Genomic DNA, 14,199 nt, shown 5'->3' on the forward strand with positions numbered 1-14,199 from the left:
TGAGACCACTCCCATGTGCATGCAGCGTGTACATGCCAGAGCCATATAGTGTCTCTCTCTCACACACTCACACACACACACACACACACACACACACACACACACACACACACACACACACACACACACACACACACACACACACACACACACACACACACACACACACACACACACACACACACAGTGTGATGGTTCAATGACAGGGTGTGTGAGAGGGACAGAAACAAAGAAATTAGAGAGAGCAATAAACAGAGTGAGAGAACAACAGCAAGGAAACCAATGAGCTAAAGAAGATATCGGAGATTAAAGGCATCACAAAGCAGATTGGTGCGGCGATGAAAGTTCCCCTTTAACGGTCGGTCAGTCAGTCTCCAAGAGAGACACAAACAAAAACCCCTCCTTCCCATCACTCCATGGCAGATGATGCCAGAAGATGACTCCAGGCTGTCAACCAGATGAGTCTGACGAAGGGAAAACTGTTGCAGCGTTGACACAGTGCGCGTTGCCAAGCTAAAGGGCTGGGCTGCCTGCAGAGTGAATAAGATTGAAGAGAAGTGGTGTGATGAAGGGCATATTGCTGCCTCTTAAGCACTGCAGAGTCTGTCTCGAGGGACACTTACAGTCCCATAAACACATTATAGACAGATAAATGAATGCTTTTCGGCGGGACCGGAAGGCCCAACCCTATAACGGTGAATGTCAACGATTGACTGGCTGATTGCTGATTGACTGGCTGATTGACTGGCTGAGTCAATCACTGACTGATGAAGTTACAGCACTTTTTGCCCAGTAGGCCTAACAATGAACTAGCGGCTAGCCAATCACAGGTCAAATATCCCTCCAGGCTATAGGATAGAGACACACGGGGACTACAAATTTCACGCCCCCAAATGAGACAGCGTCCCCACTTCTGGTCCGTTGGCACGGATACTGCAGGCCAGCCCATAGAAGTCCATTGAAATTCAACTGTAGTTAGCCTACTTTTAAAATAATATGAAATGAACTGAAGACTATATTGATTTGAATAAAAATATGTTTCCAAATGTATGAAGTGTCTTTGTCAACATATATTGTTGTTTTCTCAATAGAGGATGTATTTCACATTTAATTTACCACTTGAATGAGTTACCCATAATGTTAACGGAGCAAAGGGGAGATGGCAGACAGAGAACCTGTCGCTTTTAAGGGACGTCACTGCCTTTACGAGGCTACGAGCGCCGACTTTGAAGAGTGGAATTCTCAATATACATCCCGATCCCGACTGACTTTGTTATTCATGTCTATATTTTGAACATGTCACGGGCTTACTATATATGTTCTACCTACCACGGAGCTCCGAAGGTGTGTTTTACCGCTGTCAACTTGTTGTATAATTAACTTTGCTGAATAGTTGCATGGGAAAATAACCCAGCTAAATGGAGGAGTGACATCCTGACATTTTCAACTACCTAGTGAATTCTCCAGATGAGTATTAATAATAGTCTTGCAAGAAGCTGTTTAGATCATTGTCAACAAATACATATCATATAAAACGAAATACAACAAATATATCTGGGTATTGAAAACCTCAAGGGATGCAACCGTGACGTATATACCATGCGACCACTTTGACTTGAGATGTACAATGCTAGCACTTTTCACAAACTGATGGAGTATATTATAGTACATTGTAGGATGTATATTGAGATGGCAGGTATGTGACATTGAAAAGGACAAATCAAACATATGGGACACTTTATTAGAACACAAAAAAAATCGCTATAGCCTCAGTAATGAACCAGTGAAATTAGGGTATTTCATGATGCCTCTCATAGGGATTGCATTGGCAGCTGCAGTACACAGTTGAAACGGACCAGAAGTGGGGCCGCTGTCTCATTTGGGGGCGTGAAATTTGTAGTCCCCGTGTGTCTCTATGTAGTGTGATGTAGAGTACGAGCCTGTGGTCTCTGGCTCGTGAATGTGCAGGTCGGTTGCATGCCAAATCTGCAATAAACATATTGTATTACATTGCAGGTAACATGTTATATTTTGTAAATTTGAATCTTATGAGGCCTGTTGGTCGGCAAATAAAAAGTAATTCCAGAGATGTTCACTGCCTTTCTCATCCAATTAAAGTAGAAACCAGATTCAAATATTTCAAATGGCCCGAAAAGGGTGTTCCCCCACTAAAGTTGGTATTTTGGTTACGTGTCTAAATCCCTTAAACACCTCCGTTACCCGTTATATTATGCATAGGTGTGGTTTGGGCGTTACAATAATTAAATAATATTTAACCAATCACCAGTCCACGTGCCATTACCTTTAATAGATCCCTTATCCGTTACCAGTTAGTGCTATATTGCTTCATATAGCCTTACGTTCTATAGCCCATGGAAGAGTGTTGCGTTCTCCAAGTTAACTGCCTACACATTACAATTGGTGGCCACACCCCAAACAACTCTTGGGCAGGAAACCTGCTGTTGCTGTATGCTGTCTACAGCATACAGCAACAAGTAGACCTGACAATATAAAAAACACTCTCACTTTAGATCCTCAAAGCCCATACAAACGAGGATACATAACAAAACAAGCATAGATAGGCTTACCGAGAGACATTCCAGCAGTCAAACATCCCCCTTCTGAACAACACGCTCCCTGCAGTGTTGTGAGGCCCCACAGCTTTCAGACTTGCTACCTGCCTGCTCAGAAAGGCTTTAAATACCCTTGCCAATTAACCTCTGCCTCCCTCTAGGGGCTACATTATACCCCCTCCAAATTGAATCGTCGCCCCGACGATTCACTACCAAAAAAAAAAAAAAACTAGTTACCCCCCCCCCCCCCCCCAATTGTAATACTTTTACTCTGCAAGGGGTGCCAACCTTGGTTCCACTGACCCGGGGAGATTATCAGGATTCGTGGGCCATCTGCTTTGCATCTGATGTCATCAAGGACCTCTTTCTCCTTCTGGAACATTTTATGTTGCTTCTCCAAGTGCCCCTCCAGTGTTTTCTTCAACAGAAATGAGATGGCATCATCCGTCTTGCTGTCCCGATTCTGCAGAGCATTCTGGAGCTCCTTCACCTGGGCTTGCAGCTCCGACACCTGTTGGTCTCGTCCCCACCTCAGCTTATCATTGGTCGCCTGGAGTGCCTCCCTCTCCGAGATCCAATGTTCCTTCTCCTCGACTATAATGTCGTGCTGGTCATGAAGGTTTTTATACTTCAACTGCCACTTTTCAGCTTTCTTGGCCTCTGCAGCATACTTGGTGCGGAGGTCATGAACCCGTCTCTTCCAGACATCCACCTGGTTGTGCACAGCATGCACCCTGCATAGCTCCTCCTCCAGCTCATCTATACACTGCCCGTAGACAGTGATGCGCTCTTCTAGGATGTACAGTTGCTGGCGTAGCTCTCCCCGGTCGTCCAGTTTCTGGTTGCCAGTCTCACCCAGCCAGCTCCCACCACCTGCTGATCACCTGAGGATGTCCATGTCGTCATTGAGGATCTGGGCCATACTGATGGGTTCCTTGTGGTGGTGGCTCCGCGCCGACACTTCACTCTCCCGACGGCCCCCTCTCTTCCGTCGCTCAGATCTGCTTTTCTCCAGTGCCTGTGCCTCTAGCAGCAGGGACGGCTTCTCCACCTGGGTCAGTGACAACTGGTGCTCCTGGTCTTGATAGTACCGACTCATAACTTTGGGCCCAGTGTCACAGTCTGGTGTAGCTTGGCTACCTTCACCATGGTCATTAGTGTCACACAGGTAAGCGATATGTCGTGATTGGTTACACTGAAAACTAAGGGGCTGCTCCTCGGAAGAGGACCTGTCAACTTGCCCATGACTCTGCCCCCCACTGGTGTACACATTCCGTTTCTGTAAGGTTGGAGAACTACTATTACATTTGGCCTGCTGCTTTTGTAGAATGTCCATGGCATTTGAGCCCATTGCCCCCACCAGAAAAATGTGGACATTTTCTTTCGCGAGGGATATACATCACTTCCCGGAGTTGGCTACTCTCATTACCTTGGCCAGGTGGTTCTTTGAGTCTTTCATTTTCCAATCTCATCTGTTCAAGCTGCTCTCTGAGCGTCATCAGTTCCTCTTCCGCCATGACTGGTTCGAATGCAGTTGGGGTTGGTCAGCAGGCAAACTTCAGCAGGTGTGGTCGTCTTCAACCACTGTCCCTTTTACAAGCAGTTTACTGTGAGACTGTGGCTCAAGAGGTAGAGCAGGTCGTCCAATGATCCATGGGTTGGCCGTTCGAATCCCGGCTCCTCCTGGCTACATGTCGAAGTGTCCTTGGGCAAGACACTGAACCCCAAATTGCTCCCGATGTGCTGGTTGGTACCTTGCATGGCTTCTGCCGCAATCGGTGTATGAATGTGTGTGTGAATGTAATGCACAATCTATGTAAAGCGCCTTGGATAAAGGCGCTATATAAATGCACCATTTACATTTAAATACACCATTTACCTCCAACATGTGACTGGGGGGGGGGTTCTAGTTTTTTGGCTGTTCTGACCCTCTACCTTGCCTGGTGTCGGAAGGAACTGTAGCCTGACTGTCCTGGCCATTTCTCAGACAAAAGCGAGCTACATGTCCTGCCCGTTTGCACTGGAAGCATATTGGCTGCCCCTCTGGAGACCATTGGTATCGGGTGGCCTGACTAGGCCTCTGCATCGCCCCGTACCCACCCTGTGCCCCCAGAGTGTTAACCAGCATATCAAGTTGCTCCTGCTGTTGCATTACAATATCCCTCAGTTCCAAATACTCAGATTGTCTAGCATCAACTGCCTCGCTAGTTACCAAAGCCTGCGCTTCAGGGGAGTGAGATGTTGGGCAAGTGTACTTTACCCCTTGAGGCTGTCCCTCCTCCACCCAACGAATGGCCTCCTTCCTCAGGTCAAGGGGTCTGGCGCACAAGCCTTTTCAACTCCCTGCAAAGCATATGGTCCCTTACACCTTCAGCAAACTGGTCTCGTAAAACCTGATCAGAGTTGGGCATAGCATCAGAGTTAGATTTTTTTATTTTGTCCATGATAGACAACAGTGATAATGAAAATTCTTGTAATGACTCACTTTCTTTTTGTCTGCAATCAAAGAATTCATGTTGTAATGAAACATAGGAGTTAGAGCATGAATACAGTTCTGTCAGTACATCAGAAATTATTTTAGGGTCCTCTCTGTCCACACATGGCCTAAACTTTATTTCAGACCTCGCCTCCCCCTCTAAATGATCATACATGAAGAGTGCTTTGTCAATTCCTGACATATGCCGACCCCTTGTGGAACACTCAACCTCATCTAACCAGTCTTCTATGGGCAAGGATCCAGGTCCACCAGAAAAATGTGGACATTTTCTTTCGCGAGGGATATACATCACTTCCCGGCGTTGGCTACTCTCATTACCTCGGCCAGGTGGTTCTTTGAGTCTCTCATTTTCCAATCTCATCTGTTCAAGCTGCTCTCTGAGCGTCATCAGTTCCTCTTCCGCCATGACTGGTTCGAATGCAGTTGGGGTTGGTCAGCAGGCAAACTTCAGCAGGTGTGGTCGTCTTCAACCACTGTCCCTTTTGCTTTTACAAGTAGTTTACTCAAAAAAAAAATCATCAAACCATCTCCCGCATTAATTAGTCTCAAAACCCTATGTACCGGGTCCTGCCGACTACACCAAAATGTGACCCCGCTACTAATTAGTTGAGACAGGACCCAAGATTGTGGTACAGGATTAACAACTATTTTATTTATAAAAAGCAGATTACAAAAGACATTTGCAGTGTTTGAGGAATCACTGAAATGGGGAGAATGGTTATTTAACGAAAAAAACCAAATCTAAAATGGAAGGAAAAGGAACAGCGGCTCTTTATAGGGGCCGTTTGTTCAACATGGACCTAAAAGCAATGACAAATAAAGTTAAGTGATATGCACAGAGCAAAACAATTCAATACTACATGCAGATCACCATATCATCTAGGCCCAATATATCCATACACACATAGGTAATGCACAAATGTCACCAATTAATACATATTAGAATATATAACCAGAAACTGTCAAATATTCAAACCAATAAAAGGATCCCCTTACCAAATTACAGCTCTTAAGTCAAACACATCAAACGTCTCTCAATGGTCACACAGGGAAATAACAAGCCCCACTGTCTCCACCTGTAGCTGTTAAACAGTGACAAAAACCATGCAACACTTGCATGACAGAAAATATTAAACAACTTATTTCTGGGTTCAGCTTTACATGATCATATAATATATACACATAGTACTCACATTTCTCCATAAGTTAACTGCCTACACATTACAATTGGTGGCCACACCCCAAACAACTCTTGGGCAGGAAACCTTTAATCTGTCTACAGCATACAGCAACAAGTAGACCTGACAATATAAAAACACTCTCACTTTAGATCCTCAAAGCCCATAAAAACGAGGATACATATACAAAACGAGCATAGATAGGCTTACGAGAGACATGCCAGCAGTCAAACATCCCCCTTCTGAACAACACGCTCCCTGCAGTGTTGTGAGGCCCCACAGCTTTCAGACCTGCTACCTGCCTGCTCAGAAAGGCTTTAAATACCCTTGCCAATTAACCTCTGCCTCCCTCTAGGGGCTACAATAAGGAGCCCTTAAAGTGATATTCTTTGGTTAAAACAAAAAGTTTGTTGTTAAAAGGTTAAATCACTATATTCTGATAGTAATCATTGCTATGAAGTGTTTGTTCAGTAACTCCAGCTCTTTAATAAACAGGTGGTGACAATAGGTGACGATATTTCAGCCAATCAGGAGAAAGTAGGGGGGGGGGGGTTCAGAGTTCCGGGTCGGCTCGCCAGGTCTGGGTACCATCCGGTACCAGAACCATCCATGCAAGGAAATCCTTTCAGGACACAAAAAACCTGAACTGAAAGGCCAGGTGTCCAAATCAGTCTTTGTTTCAAAATCACTGTTGTACAACATCAAATAATCTATCAATTAATGAGTAAAGAACCTGATTTGATCAGGATCAAGTTCTTTATACATGTTTCTCACTAAACAAATGAGTTTATAGCATTGTTACGGCCCTTTAAACTTGGCTCAACCAAGGGCTAACATAAAAGGACACAAAGTCAAATCAAAAGTTTACAAAGATATTACACATTTATTTAAAATCCTGCATTGCAAAACAGGGACTGATGTACAAGAATACTTACGACCAGCCCATCTGAAACTTAACTAATAAAAGCAGCAGCAGGACGCAAGTAACTAGTAACTAGTAACTAAAGCAACCAGTAACTGTAATGTGATTACTCAATTTGGAGGAGTAGTGTCGTTACTTACTCGTTACCGACAAAAGTAGTGTAATTACAGTAACTACACTACTTGTAGTGTAGTTACTGTAATTACACTACTTTTGTCGGTTACAAGTAGTGTAGTACTACTACAAGTAGTGTAGTTACACCCAACTCTGTTCATGAGCTATGCCTGGTCAAAGTCTGCATTTTCAATATAGCGCCACCCTTTGGCCAATGGTTGTGGGCTTCGCATCCTCACCGTTTGGCATGGCCCTCTACCATATCTCCAAACTTCGCGAAAACCGACTGCACGGTTCAGCCAGAACTGCTATTTTTGGCGGAAGAAAGTTTCAAAAAAGGACCAATTCCTTTCAGGAATGCTTGGTCCTTTAATAAGGAGAGATGACGCATGCCGCTCTTACTCCAAGGACATCTCCATGCAGGCGCGCAGCCTGCGTCGCTCTACCAAACTAATTTGACACGGCTTACGGGTATAAGTTACGGGTGGTTTTAAACTCCACTGTCGCTTTCCCAAATGTGTGTGACCAAAATAGCAATTTAGGGGAAAGCGTGCCAACACGCCCATGGCCACACCTCTAGGCGCAAATAACGGGGTCGGCAAAAAATATAGCGGGTGACACGGGTCGAAAATACCATTAAGGGACAGAGAAAGCTCCTATTCGTAATTGTCGTGCAGCGGCTGAATTGCGGGCCGCGCTGCGGGTAAAGGCTGCGACAAAATTGGAGCCCAGTGTCTCTTAAGCCAAAGCTGAAAAGCATGTCTTGACATGCGGCTCAGTATTTCAGACATGCTAAGCCAAAGCAGATGTTGTTTGCACTTTGCACAGGTCATAGGTGGAGGTGACCACTGTCTTTCTGGTGGACATGAGAAGCATCGTTTTACAGTTTCCAGGACCACGGCTCAGACCCTGGGCTTTCCCTGTGGCTGTCAACCCTTCCCTCTGGAATGCACTCCAGACTGACCTTGTCGGAATTTAGCACTGCGTGTGCACTCACCCAATAATTAAATATTAAGATAAGATTTGGAGTCGTTTTGGAGACTAGTTTCATATCCATTTGAACGGTCTGGCAGAAAACATGTATTTAGTATTTAGTAAATTAAAATATCTCCACTTTTCCACAAGCTGCACACAGACGACATATTCTCTCTGGCGACTGGCGAGGGGCCCGGAATGAGTGCAGGACTGAACATATCAAAACTTTCTTTATGAAGCACAAATGTATGGGGCACACAATTGGCAGGTGGCGTGATCCACAACAATCGCAACACACCTGTCAATTGTGTGCCCCATACTGTACGTTTGTGCTTCCCAAACATTGACTCTTCCCAAAGGAAGTTTTCATATTTTCAGTCCAGCTTTTCCTCATAGAAAAGTTTTCTGCCAGAAATTTCAAACTAGAGGACAATATCTGACGGAGTCTTCGGAATTAATTATTGGGTGAGTACACTACACACGCAGTGCTACATGTTTAAATGCTGATGAGGTCAGTCTGCTGGCTGTGTATTGATTCACATGGAATGTATGTAAGATCAGACATTCTAGGGCTATTAAATATTCATCTAATATTCAAACATGTATTCACCCAAACCAACTTACAGTTAGTTGATTAAAAATGTATTTGTGTGTGCTTGTGCTCTGGAGAAGTGACTTTTGTGCTTGGACAAGTGCATGGGGAATTTACTTGGCCGAAGGACCTTAAAAAGCTAATGTCAAGCCCTTAAAGTGATATTCTTTGGTTTGTTGTTAAAAGGTTAAATCACTATATTCTGATAGTAATGATTGCTATGAAGTGTTAGTTCAGTAACCCCAGCTCTTTAATAAACAGGTGGTGACAATAGGTGACGATATTTCAGCCAATCAGGAGAAAGTAGCCTAATTTTTATAGTGTTCCAGTTCCAATTTTGTCTGCTCATATCTTTGTGTCATCACTTACTTACCACTTGTTTAATCTGTATCCTGAGTTCTCTATCCTGATTGGATAAAATTGGTATCCCGACCTGAAAATGGTTTTTCTGTTTAATAAAAAAGCTGGAGAGATATGGAGGCTCCTGTTACTGAACTATAGCATTGAGTATAGAGCTTTTTTAACACTTATTTAACCAAAGAAAATAACTTACCCTACCTTTAATTCAATTTAACTCAATTTCATCATAGTGCTGAAACACAACAAATTGTCACTGAATGGTGCAATACAACATTTTATTTAATTAAAATAATAAAATGTAATGCTTCAACTCCTACAATTCTATGTTCTTGTCAGGGTCCCCAGTTCAGATATGATTATAAATGTGATTATTTGGGGGTTTCCTCAGTTGATTGTGATTATGTTGCTTCATGCACTACATCATCCGTTCTAATCAAGAATTCGTGCTGTTGGTGCAGGGACACAGTGTTTATCCCAATCAGCATAACGCTGAAAGAAAACAACACAGTAGGCTTCATTATAATAATAATAATATTGGATACTTTAATACTAGTAACAGTGCAGATGTACGGTTATACAATAGTGCTAAAAGGATAACACAAAAATAGTAATGTATTCAATTAAACAAGACATAATAAAGACAGACAATACTATAGCAGGCAGGCAGGCAGGCAGGCGGGCGGGCGTTATAAACATGAGATAGTTACCGTCGCCTGGTCGGCTTTGCGAACACAGTTGACATACAGCTCGCTGGTTGGATCAAGACGGCACACAAAACATCGAACCTCGAGCTAACAGACAGACAGACAAATAGAGGTGAAGCACACACAGATTGGACCTTATTCATCATGTAGAAATGCTGAATTAAATCTAAAACTCACTGATCGTACATCATCATACATCATCTCATTCCTGCCAATCGGAATTTGCGTCCTCCTCACCTTCGTCTTCAATGTTTGTGTTTACACAAACACTCAAAATTGTCCATTCATTGTCAATGGCATTTAATGTTTGTGTTAGGACAAAGTCTACACACACACACACACACACACACACACACACACACACACACACACACACACACACACACACACACACACACACACACACACACACACACACACACACACACACACACACACACACACTAAAAGCTGGACATATAGGAGGGGCAAAAAATACTGTGAGCAATAGCCTACAATATATTATCAGAGAAACAGCAACTCCTGCGGGTTGACCCGCGGGGCGGACGGGTCAAGTTTTTCAGAGCTCCTTTCTGTCACGAAATTCCTTGCAGTTATTTTTAAGTACTGTGCTGTGCATAAGGTCAATTTACACAATGTTATGAGTGAACGAGCTGCACCGACGAAAGATGGCCGCCACGCAACGTCGCTCCATTAATTGGCCAGCAGCGCGGGTGAGCCATCTAGCCTTTCTTATATATATATCTGCCTGGGGAAACCCATGGAAGATCTGGTATAGCCCACTTCCTTGTATTTCGCTAACCAATAACAGTGCAGAGGGGCATCACTCCAAATGTGGTGACGTCAGTGTTCTACTCAGTGCTCAGTTCAGTGAACCAATAGGATCCCACGCCTTTTTTCGACTGGCACCCGCCCCTCTAGACCAGAAAGCACACATAGTCTCACAAGCACACAGCGTTAGACTTCATGGTCTCACAGACCCCTTCACCAACCCTTTTGAATGGACACTCAGGGCGATGTGTGTGCACATTTGCTCCAGGAACCTTGCTGCAGACTGTGTTCCGTAAACGCACGTCAATTCTCACCCGGGGTGTGAGCTGAAAGAGAAGTCAGGACCCAGTTCAATTAGATTCGATTTGATTCAATTCAATGCAATAATACTGCTACATGCTAGTATCTGACAATATATAAAGTCCCAATACCAAATTTGATGAGGCAGTATTGCTTTGTTTAAAATTTAAAAAAACAAATCAGACCCGTGACCGTGACTGTGAAGTGAGGGGCTCTCTCACTTTCGTCTTCAATGTTTGTGTTTACACAATGTTACACAAACGCTCAAAGCTATAGTGATTCATTGTCAATGGCATTCAATGTTTGTGTTAACACAATGTTTATGTGTGCACAAAGGCCTCAAAGCTGAACATAGGGATTTTATTAATTTCCAGAAAATTTAATTTGTTTATTTAGACCGCTGTAATAAAGCATATATACATGCAACAGTGTTACAGTACCTGTGCTATTTCACCGATCGCATAGAAGTTCAGATGTCCATAAAAAAGTTGTTGATTAGCTTTATTCAGAGCCAGATCAACAAAGCTCTTGAGGCGAGGTTCCAGCTGGCTGTAGCTGTTGTGTGTCTGTCCTGTTGCCAGGCAGAACACACAGCTCAGGAATAACAAGATCATCATCTTCTGCAGCATGGATCCTGAACAGGAGAACATAGACCATTCATTCTCAAAGTGGTCTCCGTGGAGGGAGGGTACTACCAGTGGTGTAAAGTAACTAAGAACATTTACTTCATTTAAGTACTGTACTTAAGTACATTTGTACTGAGGGGTCAATTGAGATTTTTGAGGGGGCAAAAAAAAAAAAAAAAAACTAAAAAACACTAAACATGAAAACTAAGCCTCTTTCACAAAATTAAAAATGAAACTGGCAAACCCGTTTTGAAAGCAAATTAAAATGAAAAATATAAACAAATCCATAATAATAATAATAATAATACCTTTGGCTTCAGAGGAGAATATTGATGTATTATAGTTGGTCAACGCTCAGTCTATAGAGCACTGGTTCACAAGCTTATTTTTCCTTGGAAGCTCCCCTTACTTATCTGAAACAGGCTGAGACCACTCCCATGTGCATGCAGCGTGTACATGCCAGAGCCATATAAGGCTCTGGTACATGCACGCACTATTGTACCAGATTTATTGACTTTGCTGATGACCTCGCTGTTCTGTCCACAAATGCAAAACATCTGCAGGAAAAAACCAATCGACTCACCAAATACGCTCTACAGACAGGCCTCATCATTAATACCACCAAAACCAAAGTGATGTCCATCAACACCACCACACAGACACGCATCACCATAAATGATGAACCGCTTGAAGTCGTTGACGACTTTGTATATCTAGGAAGCCTGATTAGCAAGGACAATGGTGCACAGAAAGACATCCAGCGCAGACTTGGTCAAGCACGCAGCACCTACACAAGACTCCATAACATCTGGAAATCCAACACCTACAGTCTCAAAACCAAGATCCGCTTATACAACACCCTGGTCAAGCCGGTGCTACTGTACGGGTCTGAGTGCTGGCGTATAACCAAGTGCGACATGAGCAAGGTCAGCTCCTTCCACAATGGCTGCCTGAGGAAGATCTGCCGTATATTCTGGCCCAACAAAATCTCCAACAAAGACCTCTACATAAAGACTGGCTGCCGAGACGTCACCACAGAAGTTAAGCACCGTCGTCTAAAATGGCTTGGACACGTACTCCGAATGCCCCCAGAGCGGATCCCCAAAGTGGCCCTCAGATGGACACCCCCAGGGAAAAGGAAACGAGGCCGACCTAAGATCACCTGGCGCAGAACTGCTGTAGATGGGTCTCTCATGGGGCACGGCGCAACTGGTTGCCAAAGACCGTGATAGGTGGAGGAACATTATCGATACCTTATGCCCCATTGGGGGCGAAGAGCATAAGTAAGTAAGTACATGCACGCACGCGTGCACACACACACACACACACACACACACACACACACACACACACACACACACACACACACACACACACACACACACACACACACACACACACACACACACACACACACACACACACACACACACACAGACACACACACACACACACACAGTGTGAAGGTTCAATGACAGGGTGTGTGAGAGGGACAGAAACAAAGAAATAAAGCATTAGAGAGAGAGCAATAAACAGAGTGAGAGAACAACAGCAAGGAAGCCAATGAGCTAAAGAAGATATCGGAGATTAAAGGCATCACAAAGCAGATTGGTGCGGCGATGAAAGTTCCCCTTTAACGGTCGGTCAGTCAGTCAGTCAGTCTCCAAGAGAGACACAATATATCGATATGGCGATATATATCGATACGTCCTCCCGCGATAAATAATCGATATTGATTATTACAATATCGATTCTTTTTTCAAACACTATTAATTTAGTGTTTGAGTGGTGCAACCACTATAGACAGCTATGTGTGTGTCCCTCCTTGTGTCCGACACGAAAATATAATTTTTTCAGTTCCAAGTATTTTGTAGTTGCAGATATCGTGATATATCGTTGATGAAATTTCATACAATATATTTATATATCGCAAATATCGCAATATATTGAATATCGTGATATTATCGTTATCGAGGGCCTAATATCGCGATATATATCGTATCGTGAGGTACCCATATCGTCCCACCCCTAATATTGCTGCCTCTTAAGCACTGCAGAGTCTTGTAACTGTGGTCTCGAGGGACACTTACAGTCCCATAAACACATTATAGACAGATAAATGAATGCTTTTCGGCGGGACCGGAAGGCCCAACCCTATATCGGCGAATGTCAACGATTGACTGGCTGATTGACTGGCTGATTGCTGATTGACTGGCTGATTGACTGGCTGAGTCAATCACTGACTGATGAAGTTACAGCACTGTTTGCCCAGTAGGCCTAACAATGAACGCGGCTAGCCAATCACAGGTCAAATATCCCTCCAGGCTATAGGATGTAGTGTGCGGAGACGGAGTACGAGCCTGTGTTCTCTGGCTCGTGAATGTGCAGGTCGGTTGCATGCCAAATCTGCAATAAACATATTGTATTACATAGCAGGTAACATGTTATATTTTGTAAATTTGAATCTTAGTCGGCAAATAAAAAGTGAAAACCTTGGTCTGAATAGAGATTTAACATCCTCAAACCGTCTATTTCAGTGAGATTACTCGATGGAACGAGAAAACAAAATCCTTCCATGTACACATAA

General features: G+C 43.7%; 1 long non-coding RNA gene across 1 annotated transcript; it reads right to left on the reverse strand.

Moving 5' to 3' along the window:
* Positions 1 to 9,651: 9,651 nt before the first annotated feature.
* LOC306921483 lies at positions 9,652 to 12,026 on the reverse strand. Its single transcript, XR_013789779.1, has 5 exons — positions 11,921 to 12,026; positions 11,427 to 11,620; positions 10,908 to 11,012; positions 9,919 to 10,002; positions 9,652 to 9,700 (listed from the first exon to the last, which is right to left on the reverse strand). It is a non-coding gene; the product is annotated as an uncharacterized lncRNA (long non-coding RNA).
* Positions 12,027 to 14,199: the final 2,173 nt, after the last annotated feature.

The sequence above is a fragment of the Electrona antarctica genome (genome assembly GCF_951216825.1).
Source record: "Electrona antarctica genome assembly, chromosome: 4".
Lineage (NCBI taxonomy): Eukaryota > Metazoa > Chordata > Actinopteri > Myctophiformes > Myctophidae > Electrona > Electrona antarctica.